At 49.5% G+C, this 7509-nt stretch overlaps 1 non-coding gene across 1 annotated transcript; it reads right to left on the minus strand.

Moving 5' to 3' along the window:
- Positions 1 to 5434: 5434 nt before the first annotated feature.
- TRNAT-CGU (transfer RNA threonine (anticodon CGU)) lies at positions 5435 to 5506 on the minus strand. The gene has a single exon. It is a non-coding gene; the product is annotated as a tRNA-Thr (tRNA).
- Between the last annotated feature and the right edge of the window lie 2003 nt (positions 5507 to 7509).

Raw genomic sequence — 7509 nt, forward strand, 5'->3', positions numbered from 1 at the left:
ATGGCAGCTCTCAGGTGGTGAGAATTTCCAGGTGCCAAGACCCTGTGCTAAAGCCCTTACACTCTCACACTGACCTTCAGACACAGGCTTTATTACCCACATTTAACAGGTGAAATTATTTGCCAGGGTAACTCAGCGTGAGCACTGGCCTGAAAACAGTCCCCCAACCCCCAGCTCCTCCCCAGCTAGCATGCCTCCCACTGGCCCACTCGAGTAAATACCCAAGGAAAGCCCAGTCTCCAGGGCATGCAGGCCACATTCGCCCTTCCCACAACATCCGCTACCTCTCCAAATCTGCCCCGTGGTTTCTCCCCTTTTTGCTGTTCACAACTGCCCCCCAGGAGTCAGGCTCCTCATTAAGTCGGTCTCAGAGGCCTGAGGTGCGGGTGGGAGGTGTGGTATGACACAGACAATGTTAATGTCCCAGCTAACCCTGCCAGGCTGCCACGTATATCCATCTCCGTAGCTGGGACGGATCAACAAAAACCCCATAGAGCTAGGGACACTGATCTTATTTTCTGGTTCCCCTTAGATTCTCCCCAGGCCTTCCCTATTTTAAACTGCAGCCGCTTTTCCCATCACTTATCCCCACCCCAGCTTTTTCCCCACTTCCATAGCCCTTGGCCCCTCTAATATGCCACATATTTTACTCATCTGAATATATTTTCTCCCTGCTGCTGGTCTTTGCTTCCAACTCCCAGAATGTAAGCTCCAGGGGGTAGGAATTTTTGTCTTTCTTACACTACATCCCAGTGCCTGACCCTCCATGCACACTCAGTAAATATTTACTGAATATCCTTCAGTCCTGCATACAATGCCCTGAGAACCCAGCTTTGTCATTATTGGATGGGCTTGACTGCCCCAAACCTTCCCAGGGGTCCCCTAGGGCTGAGCCACACAGACAGAGGCACTTGCTCCAACACCTGTTGATTTACCAGCTTCCTCTCAGGGTAACCGTATCCTCAAGAGCAGGAAGGCCAGCCATCCCTGTGCCCTCCAGAGCCCAGATAATTCAAGGTGTTTAAGAACATCATTTTACAGCATTGGTTCTCTGCTAATAGTGAACACCTGCCCTATCTCTACCTGTGCATAAAGTGCTGTGAAGTGACCGGGCAGGAAGGACAACCCCTACTTTACTGATTTGGAAACTGGGCTTGGGGAGATGAAATGATGTACTCAAGGTCACTCCCGACCCAGCTCTTTCACGCAGCTTTCTCCTCTGGACCCACCAGCCTTTCAAATGCCACTTCTACAGCTGTGCTAGGTTCTTTTCAGCTTCCTGCCATCAATCAGAAAGAGCTTTGACAGAAGACACAGGGGTCCTGGTGACCAGAGGGAGAAAAGGGCTGCAAATAATTGGAAGTATTTTTGTATGTGATTATGGAATTCATGGGGCTTATTTCCACAGCATATTTTGCTCAGCTGGCAATTTGCATGGATTTTCTCTCTCTTGGCCTTGATGGCTTGGACAGTGGAAGAGCCCCCAAGCTCAGGGGCTGGACAGGCTGGACATAAAAGCTTTCATGCAGAAAAGCCATGCTGAGATCACTGTTCCTGTCAGGTTTCCAGGTCTGTTTCAGTTCCTCACTCCTGCGCAACCTTCGATAAGTTATTCCCTACCTTTTGGGCCTGTTTCATCACTGGCAAAATGGAGATGCAATTTTCTCTGTGATTTCTCCTCTGGTGTGACAGCTCCATAATTGTATAAAGAGAAGTCGCTGCCTTTTTATATATCAGCTGAAAGAATGGAGGAAAATAACAACAAGAGGGTCCCTTTATCTATCTAGGTCACTTGAGCAGATACAACCCTTGCCTGCAACAAGCAGTAGAGGGGTAAATTCCCCAGAAAGGAGTCAATTCTCTCCGGGTTTACTAATATTTCAGCAATGTCACGGCAATGCTTCAAGCTAGACTCAATTTTCCTGCCTGATGGGGGTGGGGAGGAGGCAGGCAGTCTGAGTATGACCTAGGAGTAAGGCTGAGGGGGAGGTGGGTAGCTCCTGGGAAGTGAAGTCCCGTATGGAGCCCTACTGGCCCAGAGTCCCCGCCATCTCACTCAGAGGCCACTGGAAGGCAGGGTAAATGCCTTGAAAATGTCACAGCCCTTGATCCAGAACTAGAAGTCTGTCTCGTGGGCAATCCAACTGTTGACACACATTTCTGTGTCCCTCCTATGTGGTCAAGCCTGGGGATTTTGGTCACTATGTGCTTTCCCTATTGATCAGGGGTAAATATTAGATAAGTGCCTGCTCAACTCACAGGCTGGCAAAGAGATGGACCATCTCCTTCTTGGGTACGTGGCATAATAAGATGACTTTGCAAAAGCAGTTGTTCTCAGTCTTTGGAAGAATTTAATTTGATAATGGTAGAGCTTACTGAATGACCTTGAACAAATCACTTTCTCTTTACCAGTTTCTATGGCTGTAAAATGAGAGGGTTGGATGGTTGTTTTAATTCCTGTTAGTCCATGATTACAGATTGGTGACTTCTGTCCCAAAGGATGTGGTTGGACCTTTAGTGTTTGCTAATAAAACCATCTACAGAGAATGAGTATTTGCTTCTGAATTGGAGATTCCATTCTATGTATCAGGCTAGAGGGGCCACAGGGAAAGAAAAGCATCCTGCCTACTTAGCTGCAACCTGGATCATGATATTTGAGTGTCAAAGATGACAGAATGAGGGCAGAATTACCCATGTGGTGCTCTGGCAAATTCCTACTCATCGTTCAGAGCCCAGCCACAATGTCAAGGGTTGTCTTAGGGCAGTAGGAACCGCTCTCGTGCCCGGACTTCATCTCTGTGCCAGGTGCTAGAAACACAGACAAGAGTGAAACACTGGCCCAGCCCTAGTCCTCCCAGCTGTGGTGTGAGACACACAGAGGGGTCCCAGAAAAGGTGAGTGACTCACTACCTGGGGCAATCTAAGATGAGTCTGGATCTAGCTGCTAATTTGCAGGAAATGGTGAGGACAGAGGATCTTGAACTTTACCAAGAGTTTGCAGTCAGCAAAGTCTAGATTCTGGGAAACTCTACAAGTAAAACAGTCTCCTCAACAACTACGCTACAGCAAAATGAAAGGGAAAGAAAGGAATCCTAGTGATTGAAAAAAAAAGGCTTATATCAACTTTAAAAATGAGCAAAGTTAAACTCTAAAGATAAAGATACAAAGATGCACAACTAAGTGATAAGTAAAAATGCAAGGAAATGATTATTAAAGTAGGGGGTGTGGTTACTTCCGGAGTTTATGAATCTGTGTTTTATTGCACAATAAGAGATTAAAAGATATATATCTCTGGGCAGGAATACTGAACTAAAACTGACAGCATGAAGCCAAATATATATACTTGACAAATTCTGCTTTTAAGTTAAATAATATGCACTCGTACAGGAAAGAAGAGACCTGATCTGAAGTAGTTTATATTTTTTAAACTATCCTGGAGGTTTTAGCTGGCCACAAATGGCTGTTTCCACCTACGTTGCTCTCCAACTGCAGTACCAGTGGCCCTGTGTTCTCCTCGGGACACTGTGGGGAGCAAACGTGAGGAGTCTGAGCAAGGGGAAGCTGGCAGGAGCTGGGGCCTCTGCAGCTCTAGTCCTGCCCACCTGGGAGGACTGGTGGTAACTCTCTGGGGATCTAGAGTCATACAGATCTCATCAGGTCGCCATGACCAGGCCCCACTGTGAAAGGGGCCCCTATTCACCACCTTGGCAGCCATAGACAGAGGGGTGGGGCAGCTTGAGCTACCCTTGCTTCTCCCAGGTAGAAACTTAGAATTTCAGGCCACAAGGCATTTAGGGAACTTTTCTTTTAACTTTCAGATTTCACAACAAAGTTGTAGCCCAGGATTTGTAAGTGATTTAATAGAGGTCTTGCTGTAAATTCAGCATAGGTCTCCCCTTCTGTCTCTGCCCTTCCCCTTAGCCAGTGACCTACCTCCAGCCCCCGAGAGGGGAGTGTAGATACTCTCAGGCCTTAAGGTAATTGCCAAACCTCTCTGTTCCCATGCTCACCCCGGTACTTGCATCCGACCTACCTTCATTTCCATCTCCTGTCACCAACCTTGACCTGGGATCTGTACTGGGCTCCTGCCTCTGGCCTTTCAGCTTTGGAGGCCCGAGTTTCCCCCAACATCTGTGTATTGATGTTTCTGTACCTTTACCCTCTTTTATTGACTTTGGCTTGGCTCATCTACCTGCTTCAACTGGGGTGGAATTCTCTGCTCCAGCTACTGCAGGAAACCCAATACCCAGCCTCAAGTTCCTTCTCATCAGGAATCCAAATTAAGAGATAGGACTTAAAACAATATCCAGGAGTTCAGGACCTTTCCCCTTCCTATCCCTGAATACCTGGAATCTGCCTCTGTTTGCTTTTGGTAATAATTCCATAATAACACTGAATCCCTAGTTCAACATTCTCTTCCAAAGCCCAAAGCATCTCTTTCATTTATTAGAATTTGGGGAGAGATCAGTATATTCCCCTGCTGCCTGAGCCCCATAGCCTGTCTTCTGATATCCCCAGACACCACCCAAAAAAGACTGCTGACATTTAATCCACCCAAAGCTCCCCACGGACAATTGTGCAATGGGGACTCTGGGCAGATGTGATATTTGGTTGCATTAACAGAAATATGGGATGTAGAGCAAGGGAGGTGTTCCTAACAAGACTACCTCTGGAGGAGTATTTTCAGAGCCGAGTGTCACAATAGAAAAAGGGGCAGACAGACTAGAGTGTTATCAGGAATGGGAGGCATTCATCATCATGCCTTATTAGATTGGGCTGTTTATCCTGGAGATAACTTGGGGAGTGTGTCTTTCCTGGACTAGGGGCTAGATTCAAAGGATCAATTCACGTGGGCTGGAAAGGGAATAAGCACTCTGCAGCTGAATGATGATGTTGGCTTCCTGGACGAGTAGGCAGGCGGCAAGCACAGGGACAGGGATAAATCAATCACCTTTCAAGGAACAAACGGAAACCAGAAAACGCAGCTCCAGAAACTCAAAACTCCCTTTCTGAAAAGTTCTCCTACCCTTAAGACACACAACAAGCCAGACCAGACCCCCACTGATAAAACAAATGCCTAGAGTAGGCCCTTAACCTTGGGCCCTAATGTCCCCACCGGTAACGCAGGGATCCCAGACGCGTCCCGCCTGCGCAGTGTAGCCGCGGTGTCCCAGCTGCGATACAGCTGCGAGGAGACAAGATACGTGTCGACCAGCGATAAGCCGTGTGGCCCGGGCCTAGCCGGCCAGCAAGTAGTCCTGCGGGTCCACGCCGCACCGGCTCTGCCTGTTCTCCTGACTGCAGAGCCCAGAGAAGGAGGGTTGGAAGACACGTGAACAGAATCTGAAAAGTAAAAAATGCCTCACAGTAGCAGACAGGGACAGCACACGGGGAAACACCACAGCCCCCATAGCCAACCCTAACTTCAAGCCCCAGGCACGGACGGGGTTCGAACCCGCGATCTTCGGTTTACGAGACCGACGCCTTACCACTTGGCCACCGCGCCTGACAGCCGAGCGAGCGGTGGAAGCTCTCAGTGGAGGGTAGACGGCGCAGGCGTGGGAGGGGTGGCGCCCTGCCTCCGGTCCCGCCCCTCCAGACCCGCCTACCGAGACCCGCTCTCGAAGCCCTTCGGAGCCGCTAAGTCCCGCATCGGGCTAAGGCCACGCACCGTAACCTGCCGGTGGCGGGACCCGAATCCACGGCGCGCGCGAGCCTGGCCCCACGCCGCCTCCGGCGTCCCCAGGAGCAGGGCGCCCGCGGAGAGCCGGGGAAGAGGCAGGCTGGGGTTCGGAGGGGCGACGGGGGTGACCAGAGCCCAGACGGAGAAACAACCAAGACCCACGCCTGCTACGACGGGAGCGGAAGTGGACACCGCGGCCGCGTAGGAGCCAGGCGTCCGCGCGCCGCCGTGGGGCCTCGGCCGGGTCATTTCTGTCGGTCCGCAGGTTACGCGGGCAGCGCCCAGAGCCCAGAGCCCAGGCCGAGTCAACCAGGAACCGCGGCGGCAAGAACAGGACTGGCCTCTGAGAAAGATGCAGGGAACTGGGAGGGACGGGGCCAGGCTGCAGGGGCCAGGGGAGGTCGCCCTCCCTCGCTGACTCCTCAGGAGCGGCCGTCTGTGAAAGCAAAATCTTCCCCGGGTTGCACCTGTCCCGCTTGCCTTTCAACTCCTGGCATAGTCCTTGTGCAAGAAACTCCCAGTAATAACCTGTTTAGACAAGCTGGTCTTGCCTAGGAGGAACCCGTGTGGGCGCACACGGAGATACCCCCAGGGATGTTCGTGGAGACAGTGCTAGTCAGAGTGAACTGGGGGAGACTTGCATCGAGGAATCTGTCCGTCCCGTGGAACAGGTCAGTGTTAAAAGGAATGATCTAGATTCTAAAGAATGATTATCAGCATAGAAAGAGCGCAGAAGTGCATGTGGTTTTAAAAAGCAAGATGTAGGACAATACATACCGTTTGTTAAAGAAAGTAGGTAAAAGAGAGGGAGACTGGCTGGAAATTGGGAACAAAAAGGACTTCTTAGGCAATATTTTGCTCGTATTCGATGAAAAAAGCAAACATGGGGATATAAGTGAGTATGATACTGCATACTTTTTGGTAGATCTTGTATTTTCTTTAAATTAAAAAGAAAAGGCGGGGTGGGGAATCAGGTCTCTCTTTGGCAGGCGGCCACAGCTTCTGTTTCGATTGGTGCGTGGGGATGGGGTGGGGGGGGTGGGGGAAAAGCCCTCCCCTCAGGGCAGGGTGTGGCCAACTGCCCGCCTCCCTCAGGGCCCAACCGTCCCCGCACCTGCGACAGGGAAGGCGGCACAGACCAGACCAATCGCGCCACTGTCCACCTTCCCACCGCCGAGTCATTCTTGCTCATTTGTAGAACTTTTAAAAAAGTAGATTGTTGGAGATTGGAGGTAACCTATTTTTCTGTGTGGTAAAAAAACGCAGAACATGAAATTGACCATCTTAACCATTTGTAAATGTAGTGTTAACTATATGCACATTGCTGTGCGACAGATCTTCAGAACTTTTTCATCTTGCAAAAGGAACTCTACAGTCACTGAAAAGCAACTCCCCCTTCCTCCTCCCCCTTGCCGCTGGCAGCTACAGTTCTTAAAAAAAAAAAAAAAGAGTTTGACTACTCAGGGTACCTCACAGTGGGAAATCTTACAGTATTTGTCTTTTGGTAACTGACTTATTTCAGTTAGCATGATGTCCTCAAGGTTCATTCATGTTGCCACACATAAGACAGGACTTTTTAAAGGCTCAAGATTCCATTGCATGTTTATTAATCCCTCCGTGGACATTTAGTTTACTTTCACCTCTTGGCAATTGTGAGTAATCCTGCAGTGAGCATGGGTGTGCAAATATCTTGAGATCTGTCTTCAGTTCTCTTGGCTATGTACCCAGAAGTGGAATTGATGGGTTGTATGGTAATTCTATTTTTAATTTTTTGAGGAACCTGTATTATTTTCCATAGTGGCTACACCATTTTACATTCATACTAA

Source organism: Manis javanica, chromosome 4, assembly GCF_040802235.1.
Source record: "Manis javanica isolate MJ-LG chromosome 4, MJ_LKY, whole genome shotgun sequence".
Taxonomy (NCBI): Eukaryota; Metazoa; Chordata; class Mammalia; order Pholidota; family Manidae; genus Manis; species Manis javanica.